This window comes from Suricata suricatta, chromosome 14 (assembly GCF_006229205.1).
Source record: "Suricata suricatta isolate VVHF042 chromosome 14, meerkat_22Aug2017_6uvM2_HiC, whole genome shotgun sequence".
NCBI lineage: Eukaryota > Metazoa > Chordata > Mammalia > Carnivora > Herpestidae > Suricata > Suricata suricatta.
The window spans coordinates 85,234,846-85,245,447 of NC_043713.1; the positions used below are offsets into that span (position 1 = coordinate 85,234,846).

General features: G+C 55.3%; 1 protein-coding gene and 1 long non-coding RNA gene across 3 annotated transcripts in view; one reads left to right on the forward strand and one right to left on the reverse strand.

Moving 5' to 3' along the window:
• TMEM132B (transmembrane protein 132B) overlaps nt 1–10,602 on the forward strand; it is a 289,917-nt gene that overhangs the window by 209,215 nt on the left and 70,100 nt on the right. The window lies entirely within an intron of this gene.
• The window catches only part of LOC115277907, a 9,424-nt gene continuing 1,494 nt past the window's right edge, over nt 2,673–10,602 (reverse strand). Inside the window, exons 2-3 of the long non-coding RNA XR_003902575.1 lie at nt 4,221–4,363; nt 2,673–2,864 (exon numbers count right to left, since the gene is read on the reverse strand). This is a non-coding gene — a long non-coding RNA (uncharacterized LOC115277907). The remainder of the gene's footprint in view (nt 2,865–4,220; nt 4,364–10,602) is intronic.

A 10,602-nucleotide genomic window follows, 5' to 3' on the forward strand; every position in this document is an offset into this window, starting at 1 on the left:
TTCTTCCTTCTCTGTGGCAACCAACTCTGGACACCTGCAGGATACAAAGGTGGCATGTGACGTGTCCACAGAACGGGCACAAAATGGCCTTGTTATTGTGTCGAGTTATACCCAGAGGCAGAAACCACTTCCGTCGTTGGAACAGAGTGATTTACGTGCAAGCACTCAGGTCACCGGAGTTCCAACAGATGAGAAGTCAGACCCAGAACAGAGGAGAGTCGGGAGCCCCGGGGGCAGCGAGGGCCCGTGCGCCCCAGGCTGGAGGCGGGAGGAGGTGTTCCCAGAGCCGGGGCTGGGCCACCTGAGAGCCACAGCCCCTCAGACAATGGCCCAGAGGTGCGCCGGCTCTGGGTTTACTGCAGGATGTGACTCTGTCGTCCAGGCGCGTCCTGTTCATCCGAAGCCTGTGCATTCAGAGCACAGCCACGGGGCGTCCCCGGCCTGCTGAGTGCTCCGCTTGGTCGGCTCCTGGTCTCTAAGGTCAGCCTGGAGAGGCCTCTCCTGGCCACTGAGACCAAATTAGTTCTGTCCTTATATTCTTGCTGACTTGTCTCCTGTCGATCACACCGCTGTCGGCAATTCATGCTTATTTATATGATTGTGCACCTGTGTCTCTGTCTGGCTGTGATCAGGAGAAAGAATTTGAACAGTAAAAGTTTGAGTTAAAGGGTTATTAATGATAACAAGGACTGGAAAATGAGGGAGTGCTTAGTCAGCAGTGAAGCGGACTCTCCAGAATTTATAAACGGAAGCCATCGGGTCACCCCCACCCCAGGGCTGAGATAGAGCGCCCAAGGAGGCCTCCCCGCCCCGAGGTCCAGACCCTGTTGGAGAGGGCACAGCTCAGGGAATGTGGAGAACCTTGCTGGGTTGCAGAGCAGTGGAACTTGCTAGAATTCTGAGGACCACACGTTACAGAGACATGTCTCATCAGAGGCACTCAAGGTGGATGCCGGGTAGAGCTGCTGGGTGTTGGGTGCTGGGGAGCTGGGCAGGCGGGGAGCCCCGAGCCGCGGAGGTCACTGCACGTGCACGGCAGCAGCGCATGGAGAGAGCACCCCAGTCAGGAAGCATCCCCTTTCCCTCTGAAACGTCTCTCCAGCACCCTCACGGACAAACCTCCGCACTCTGCCTTTTGGCAAAGGAAAAATATTAAGGACTCAGATCCATTTTCCCAGAGCAGGTAATGAGGGGCACATTGGAGCTGGGAGCAGTAGATTGACAAGCAGAATCCTGGTCACAAGCTCCTTGATGGGAGGGACCACGTTTGCTCCGACCACCCGGCGTTTTCTCAGCACGGTGCGTGGTGTCTCTACAAAGGAACGGATTTATTTACCATCAGAACCCAAGTCCACCGGCTGGAGCTCTCGTTTACTGTGTTAATTTCCTTTTGCCGAGGTAACACATCATTTCAGACTTAATGGCTTAAAGCCACACAGGTCACCATCTTCCAGTCTGGAGGCCAGAGTCTGAACTGGGTGTCACTGGGCTGCCGTCTAGGTGTCAGTGGATTCGCTTCCTTCTCGAGGCTGGGAGGGAGGAGGATCCATCAGTTGCCCTTTCCAGCTCCCGGGGCCGCCCTCACTCCTTGGCTCCTGGCTCCGTATCACTCAGACCTCTGCATCCATCATTACGTCTCCTCTCCGAGCCTCCTGCCTCCCTCTGTCCCTTGTATGGACCCTTGTGATGACATTGGGTCCACTTGCATATGAGCCAGGAAAACCTCATCTCAGGAGCCTTCACTTTCCTTCTTGCCGTGCAAAGTAACATCCCCGTCGGTTCTGGGGATTATGATGTGGGCATCCTTGGGGGGCTGTTATTTCCCCCCCACTCGTCCTTGTGCAGGACCCCAGTCTCCCCTTCCTGGTCTTCCTCAGGCTGCGTACCCAGAGCTCTGTTCTCTTGCCTCCCCAGGCTGTGTTCTGAGGAGCTTTCTGGACCTCAGTGTCAACCCCAGCCAACCCGCCACCTCTGACAGCTCCCCGCTCCAGGACCTTTTCTGTCCTCAGGAAGGCACCTTGCACTCTGCTCTTCCCAGCGGAGAGCCCCTATAGGCATGGTGGTTTTCTTTATACACAAAGCCTTTCCTCCTGGAAGATACGGACTGGCCCGGGCCTGGGGCTGGGGAGGCTCCTGTACTGGCCCCACAAGGTCCTCCTCCAACCCCCAGGGCTGGAGGACACCCAAGGGCAGAGCCCAGCTGGCTTCTCATTCTCCATGTCACCTCGGGGGTGTGTGGGGGGGTCAGTTCTCTTTGCTTTAGTTTCTCTTGTGTGAATTTCCAAGAATCCCAGTCCGGTGTGCTGCACAGTGGCGTCCTACGGACCGAGACCCCACATGTACGAACATGCTTACAATGTGCAGTAGGAAAGCATCCGAGGCAGATTCAAGCACAGTCACCTCTTGTGGAGAGTTATGGACTCTCTACCTTTCCAGTTTTGTCTCCCTGTTGATTTGCTGGGGTGATGCACATCAACCATTCCCACCTCTCAGGGAGTTGGCAGTGACTCATTGTGGTCAAGAGGATGGGCTATTGGCTGAACCTTTCTAGACTGAAATTTGAACTTTAATGTTTACTAGCTTTGTCACGGTCGGCTCATCACTTAACTTCCGTGAAACTGTTTCCTCATCTGTGAAATGTGAAAATGATGTTTCCTGCCTTACAGAGTTTCATGAGGATTCAGTGAGACCCTGCAGGGAAGGCGTTAGCACGTTGGCCTGGCACGTTGTAAGCACTCAGTAGTACTTGGCCATCAGCATTTTCATCATGGCCATTTTACTTTCTGGCCACACACAGGCCTATCTGTCAAGCTTTGCATGAAGGTCAATCAAAGGTTCAGTCTCAGGGCAGGTGGTGGGTTCTCCTGGAGGAAAGAAAGAGTTTGATTTGATGAGATGCCAGATGCCATGGTGTAGAGATGGAGAAACAAAGACCCGGCAGCTGGGGACTCAGCCCTACAGGGAGGAGGGGAGGGCTGTTGCGTGGGCAGGCGGTGGTGGCTGTGCCCAGTCTCTTGGCCCCTTCTGAAGGGGCACTGTTACCCTGTAGGGAAAGCCCAGGCTTATGATTTAGAACTTGGCCACCACAGTCGCGTGATCCTGGGTAGCATTGGATACTATTGGCACCTTTTGGGGAATGAGCCAATCACTACCTCCTGGAGGTAAATTTTCAGCTTTGGGTGATGCTTGATAGGACCGAGGAGAGACCCCAGGCATGGAAGCTAGGGCAGGGCCCAATGCAGTGATCCAGGCAGGAGGGCGTGAAAGAGAACAGTGTCAGTGGTGATGTACCCGTCCACCCCCTTTCCATCCATCCACCTATCTGTCCATCCTTCCATCCGTCCATCCATCCATCCATCCATCCATCCTTTTGTCCATCTGTCTGTCTGTCTGCCCATTCATCTCTCCATTCATCCTTCTGTCCACCTGTCCTTCCTTCCATCCATCCATCCACCTGTGGTCAATTGCTATACAACAGACATTTATTTAGCACACACTGTGTGCCATATTCATTGTTTTCTGGTACCCAGAAGGGAGGAATGTGGAATTGATGGAAATTTTGGAGTTGGAAACCATTTGTGACTTGATATTTCCATTTCTAGCAGAACAGCACAGATGGTCAAAACCTTCAAAAATCCCATGTTAAAAAGGGCAGCCTAAAGAGAGGAGTGTCATAACCCAGGGTAATAATGATGTTTTCTGCATCATCTTTAAAATCTAAAACTTAAAAATAGTCTTTCTGCTGTCCCCTCTGTGCCTGGAAAATGCTACCTTGGTGCCTGTTTCTTTGCTTTATGAAAGCACAAGCTTTCTGGGTTTCTTCCTCCTCTCTGTCTTTTCTTCCCTCCCCTTCACTTCTCTTTGGTGTTCCATCCAATTACTGAGCTTTGAGCTTAGAGATTTATTTCCAGGGGTGGCTTGACATGCAGGGCTGGAGTCCACTCTTCAACCACCGTTCTTAAAACTAAAAAGCTGAGCTCTGCACATGCAGATAAAAATACTATCTTTCAACAAGGTTGGCTTAAAACAATGAACACGATGGGTGAGTTTCTAGGCGATGGGGTACACAGTCTGCACAGGGAAAAAAGCAACAGATCATCAGATTCCTTTTTAGCTGTATCAGCCCGAGACTTTACAAGACCAGGGCACAAATACCTCTTTCCTTCTTGTGTGTTCTGCCCGATGGTGACACACAGAGCCTCAGCTCTTGTGGGGCTCACCTTCCAGGAGAGCGGGGTGCTGAGTCCGTTCCATAGTTTCAGGTGGTGAGGAACTCCCGGTGGCAGCAGAACAGAGAGGCTGGGCAGGGGCAGAGCCATCAGGAAGATCGGGAAGACGTCTTTCTAAGGGCCTGGTGTTTGCTCTGAGACCGAAGGGCAGCAGAGAGAGCAGTGGGTTTCGTGCGGTGGAATTAGGCTTGGCGTGTTTCAGGACCTTGGAGAGGGAGGGGGGGAACTGGGGAGGAAGGCAGGGCAGCTCCTAAAGGCCTTTCTGGGACAGTGACCGTGGCACGGGCCTCCCGGGACCCAGGCCCTGCTCTTGGCACTGGGGGGCCCTCTCCTGTAGGCCCCCCACACAAACTTGGGGACTTTAAACAACACAAATTCCCAAAGTTGGAAATTCTGAGCTGTGTCTACGGGACAAAAGTCAAAGCATCAGCAGAACTGCATTCCTTCTGGAGGCACAAGGGGAAAACCCGATCTTTGCCCATTTCTGGCATCTAGAGGCCACCGCGTTCCTTGTCTCGTGGCCCCAGGTCACTCTGAGGTCTGCATCTATCACCGTGTCCCCTTCTTGGACTCTGACCCTCCTGCCTCTCTCTTTCACTTCCAAGGACCCTGCGATGAGGCCGGGCCATCGGGGTAACCCGGGGCAGCCTCCCTACCTCAGGGTCCTTTACTGGTCACATCTGAAACCCGTTTGTGCTCCTTATGCCCAGGATCTGTGGTCTGAGCAGGGTCACATTTGGGGCTACCTTTCCATGTCTCCACCCCACCCTGCGAGGCTCTGAGGTCCTGGAGCCAGAGACCAGCATGTTGTGCATCCGCTCTGTCTCCCAGCGTGCACCTGCCATCAGATGGTAGATGGCGCACAGTGGGCCCCTGTCGGAGGTGTGCTCCGCGGTCTCAGCTTTCTGTTCTTCCCCGGGGGGTTTCTGCCACACACCCCAGACCGTGCTGCCCTTCCCACTCATCGCCCTTAAAACCATCCAGGGATTTCCCGTCACACACAGAGTAAAACCCAGTGGGGCTCCCACCTGGGGTCTGCACAGGGCGTCTGTTACTAGGATGCAGGGGTCCGTGAAACTGTATGGAAAAGATACACACACCCCCATACATGTACACACACATACTTGTAGACACGTGTGTACATTTACACGCGCACACACGCATGCACACACACACACACACAGGAACACTCGTGTGCTGGTCTCTGGCCCCCTGGAGACCTGGTGGGGTGGGCTGGGGGTACAGTGTGCCGAGTGCAGGGATGTGCCCCCCCCAGCATGTGCTCTGCAGCCCCCCCCAGCTCCCACCCCGGGTCCCCGACTCTCCCTTGGACGGCTGGTTCATTTTGATGCCGTGCACCCTCGACCCTGCCGACGCCCGCCCAGAGCCCCCCGGGGGCTGCTCAGAACTCATGCACAAGTCTTCCTCCTCACCGGGGTGCCTGCCCCCCTCAGACCTCACCTCGCCCACGGCAGACCCTTCTCTACCCCAGGACCTTTGCCCGGGCTCCTCCTCCACCTGGAATCCTTCTCCCTCTGCCCGGAGTGTCCGCCACTCATTCACTCAGGTGTCAGCTCAGGTACGAGGATGTTCTCTCTGAGGAGATGATGGCGGCTTTTTTTTTTTTTGTCTTCTCTAAAGAGACCCTCACCTCAGTCCTACATATTGGGAGTGGAGTGGGGAGCGTGGGTGCCTTTGAACGTAGGAAGAGGGGTGCAGAGAGAGACGGTGCCCCAGCCTAGAAGGAGGGTCTGTGATCTCCAGAGTAGGGAGCATCCGCCGTCCGCTCCCTGCCTGTCCCTCCGGGGCCCCGGGCGCAGGGCTCCCAGCCTTCGCCTCCCCCGGCTCCGTGCCTCGCTTGGATCTGGACCAGGAGAGCACGAGCAACAGTCACAGCGGACATGGCGTTGGGGACACTTCTTTTTTGCAGCGATAACACAGACAAGCGGCAGCTTTCGAGATGATTTGAGCAGATAGCAAACACAGACCCCCAGGCACAGGCAGTGTAGGATGGTGCAGGCTCGGAGTGGTGTTCAAATCCCGGCTCTGACTCGTAGCGGCCACCTGACCTTGGGCCAGTGACATTCCTGTCCTGTGACTCCGTTCCCCACCGGCGCAGTCAGCCCAGGACTGCGGTGAAGTCACCTGTGGGAACCGCCCAGAGAGCCTGGCATGAGGTCGTGTCAAAAGCAGGAGGTTAGTTAGCACAGCGGCGGACAGGGTAGGGAACCTGGGGGGTGTCAGGCACGGTGGCGTTTAGACGTCACTGGATGAGGCGGGGCGCGGGTGTGATGCCCAGGCAGCCGCCATCACTGCGGAGGCCCCCGGAGAGGGCCGGCCGCGCTCCTCCGTCCAGCTGGGGCTCGGGCAGCTCCATTTCTGAGAAGCCTGCTTTCCTTTGCCCTTCTCCTTCCACTCGAGGGAGCGGGCGCTTGTCCCCACGGGAGGGAGGGCACAGGCTGCCTCGGTCCCTCGGGACAAAGCCCTGGCAATGCTCCTGTTTGATCTGCTGGCACATGGCCACCAAGCTGCTCCTGGTCCAGGGGCTGCATTCACTCCACTCGCCATGTTGAAGCTTCTGTTTACTTGGGCTGATTGTGTCTGATGTCACCCCAAAGGCACGGGGTGGGGGGACTTAAATCTTGTGAAGCCCCTGTGTCGCGTTGTGGAGCCCCTCTGTCTCTCTCTGACTGTCGCTATCTGTCCTTTGCCTATTGGCCCTGCAGGTGGCTGGGCTTCCGAGGGGCGGCCCGTGTCCTAGGAGCCCCCAGCCCCGGAGCTGACCCTGAGCAGGGACACTTTGGCCCCCAGGGAGGTCCAGCAGGGCATCCGTGGCTCCCCGGGGGTCAGTCGCGACTTCGGAAGGCCTTAAGTGGGAGGGCAGTTCGGACAGTTTTACAGGCTTGTGAGTGAGTCTTTCTTGTCCTTCGTCTTTGGTTTGGTTTAAAACTTACACACAAGATCTAACCGTGCTTGACTCCAACCTCCGGAAACGTGCCAGGTCAGGTGTGAGGGTGACTACCCCACATCCCGACCCCCTCCCCTGAGTTAACGAAGGTTTATCGTTTTCTATTTCTCATCCGCAACTGTATCCACATCCAGACACACATATGCGGCTGCAGAAAATACGCAGTGGTGTTTCGTGGGTGGCCGTGTTGTAAAACAAGGGGTGCTGTGCTCCGGATCATGCTCTTAACAGCGAACAGTGCCTTGGAGGCTCATGGGAATCATGCTGTCACCCATTTTTAAAAACTGCTCTGCACTATTCTGTGATGGGCTGCTCCATAGTTTATTTCCCTACCGATGAGTATTTATGTGGTTTCCATCCCCCCCTTTTTGTTACTACCGTGCATCCTGCAAAACTCTATCTGGTTTGGGGGTGAGAGGTGGGTTTGTATCACGTGCCAAACAGTAGCATGCCTGAACGCCGCTGTGGTGAGGCAGGAGCGGGTGCGGTGAGCAGTCAGTCGTCCGTCGTGGGTGCTGTGTTCTCTACCACCAGCCGGATGGCAATTACTCTTGTGGCTCCCGGCATTCCTTAGCTCGCGGCCACATCACCCCCATAAGGCTGGCTGTGTGTGCCTCTCTGTGTTCTCTCTTTATGATGACCCAGCCGTTGGATTCGGGGCCCACCCTCATCCAGTAGGACTTCATCTTAACTAATCACATCTGCAAAGACCTCTCCAAATAAGGTCCCATTCTGAATTCCAGTGGGCGTGCATTGCCGGAGGAGTGGCTACATATATACCCTAGGTTTGCTGACAGGGATCTATCCGGATGGTGCTGGGGGCAGACTTGTCCTGCACCGTCCACACCTCCAGCAAGAACGGACGTCCTGGGTGATGACTTACAGGGCTGGTAGGTCTTCAGTCATTGACGCAGCGTCTTTAGTCATGTCGACCAGACTCCCTTCACCAGGACAAGGATAGCACAGTAGTGCTTCTGGAAAGCCTTTCTGTTGATTCCTGACCCCACAAGTCCATCCAGGAGGCCCCCCGTGCCCCTCCGTCCCCCAGAACAAATTTGTTAGCATCTTTACCCATTGGAGACAGCACGCAATGCTAGGTAGTGGACATCTGGAATAAACCCAACCCAGTTCTTTTAGGTTCTTTTATATACAAGAAAGAGCAAGATGTTCTGCAGGTAACTGTTACCTTGGTTCTATACACACGGTTTCACTTGATTGATCCGACGCAGTCACAGCTGAAAGGAGCAATTTTAAATTGTCAAGGAGAATATGTGTCCAGTGGGTACACTTTACAAATGACCAGAAATAACCATCTTTGTCGGATGAGATTAGAGCCGTGCACTTTGTAAGAGCTGCCATATGAACACGTCTAATGTGCGAGACGCATGTCACCTGCCCGCGGTCCCCGTGTTTGCAGGGCGTGATGCCAGTGAGCGCAGTCACTAAACCTCTCACCCCAGTGGACCCTCATTGGATTGAGATGGCGTGTCGTTTCCTAACTTGCATTAAAAAATAACAATACAGGGGCGCCTGGGGGGCTCAGTTGGTTGAGCGTCCGACTTTGGCTCAGGTCCTGATCTCGCGGTTCTTGGGTTTGAGCCCCGTGTTGGGCTCCGTGCTGACACCTCGGGGCCTGGAGGCTGCTTCGGATTCTGTGTCTCCCTCTCACTCTGACCCTCCCCTGCTTACATTCTGTTTCTCTCAAAAATAAACAAACATAAAAAAATAACAATACAGGGGCACCTGGGTGGTTCAGTCGGCTAAGAGTCTGGCTTCGGCTCAGGTCATGATCTCACGGTTCGTGGGTTTGAGCCCCACATCGGGCTCTGTGCTGACGGCTCAGAGCCTGGAGCCTGTTTCGGATTCTGTGTCTCCCTCTCTCTCTGACCCTCCCTGCTCGCGCTGTCTCTCTCTCTCTCTCTCAAAAATAAAAACATTAAAATATTTTCTTAAAAAAAAACAGTATAAAAAGGATTGCTCTTGGAGGGTGAAGCCGAGTCAGCTAAGTGGAAGAGGAGAAGGGAAAAAACCCCATTAAGATGTCTAGTTTCGTTGACCTACATCTTTTCGGCAAACCTTCGCTTCTGGATAATTTCTGAAGGTGAACTGGAAAAATGAACCCAGTGAGCAAGTCCGGGAAAGAACTGGTGGCCGTCAGTCGGAGGAGCAGAGCCTTTGGGCTCCGTGGCTGCCATGGAGGCAGCAGGACACATTTTCAGGCTCTATCAATACCATTAATATTTATAAACCATCTCACGAAAACCTCTCCACTGAGCAGCACATCCATCAATGGCTTCTGCTCGGGAATTGTTCTGTTTTGTTGCGTGATGAGCCCCGAATGACAAAATTGAGAGCAATTACGTGAAGGGTTTTATTTGCTTCTGTTTTACACACACCCCTTAAAGGTGGTAAAATCATCAGGAGGCTGTATTCTGAGAACATCATTTTCTTTCTGGAGAGAAAAGTCTCCTTTACCGTCGACGTGTGAAGTGCGCTATTTATCACCACGCGGAGTTACGGCTGTGCAAGTCGTCGGGGCGCGCGGAGCCCGGCAGGCGCCTCCACCGGGCCTGGGGCTCCCCGCTCGGAAATGACACTGCAGAGGCCTCCCCGGGGCAGGGACTCCGCGGGCCTCCGTGCTGGTCAGCGACGGGGAAGCCTGGTCTCTGCAGCCGCAGCCACGAGGTCGGGGAGGCGTGGCGCTTGCAGAACGTCGGGCTGTTGAGACCCGGCCCACCACTTACTGGGGCTCTGCGACCTCCGCCTGGCCCCGTCTGCAAGCGGACAATATAGTTCCTCCCAGGACCGGCTCAGCCGGACTGGGGAAGGCGACAGTATGCGCAGTGTCTGACCATCACACGGCCCAGCAACCGTCAGCAGCTGCTCCTCATCCGCGGCCAGTGTGCTTAAAGGGGGACACCTGAGCGTAGTGGTGACATGGAAAGTACTCCGGAGCGGGTGGCACGGTCACTGGCCGATTGGACGACGTGCGGCTTATAAAGAATCCCTGTGCCCCTGCCGCCCCGCGCACCAGAGAGAAACGCGCAGAGAATGTTGCCTTGCACTCCGGGTTTTTCGTTTTTGTTTTCTTTTTCTTGCACAGCTTAGTGCAGAGCCCAGCACACCTCCGCCTAAAGGGCCTTCATTTTACAAAGTGCTCCATGGAGATCCTGATTGGCTCCAGCTGCTCCTGCCCAACCCGAGGGCACCGCGGGCGACGGTCCCCGGGGCGCCCACTAGATGGCGCGCGCAGACCAGCTTGTGGCCTCACCTGCCCCCGCCCCCTCCCCCCGAAGGTCCCCGCGCACCTGCCCCTGCCCAGGCTTCTCCCCACCTGCCCACCTGCCTCCTCACGCCCTCGGGCCCCCGGGGAGTCCGATTTCCCCACGTGTGAGCCGCGGAGGC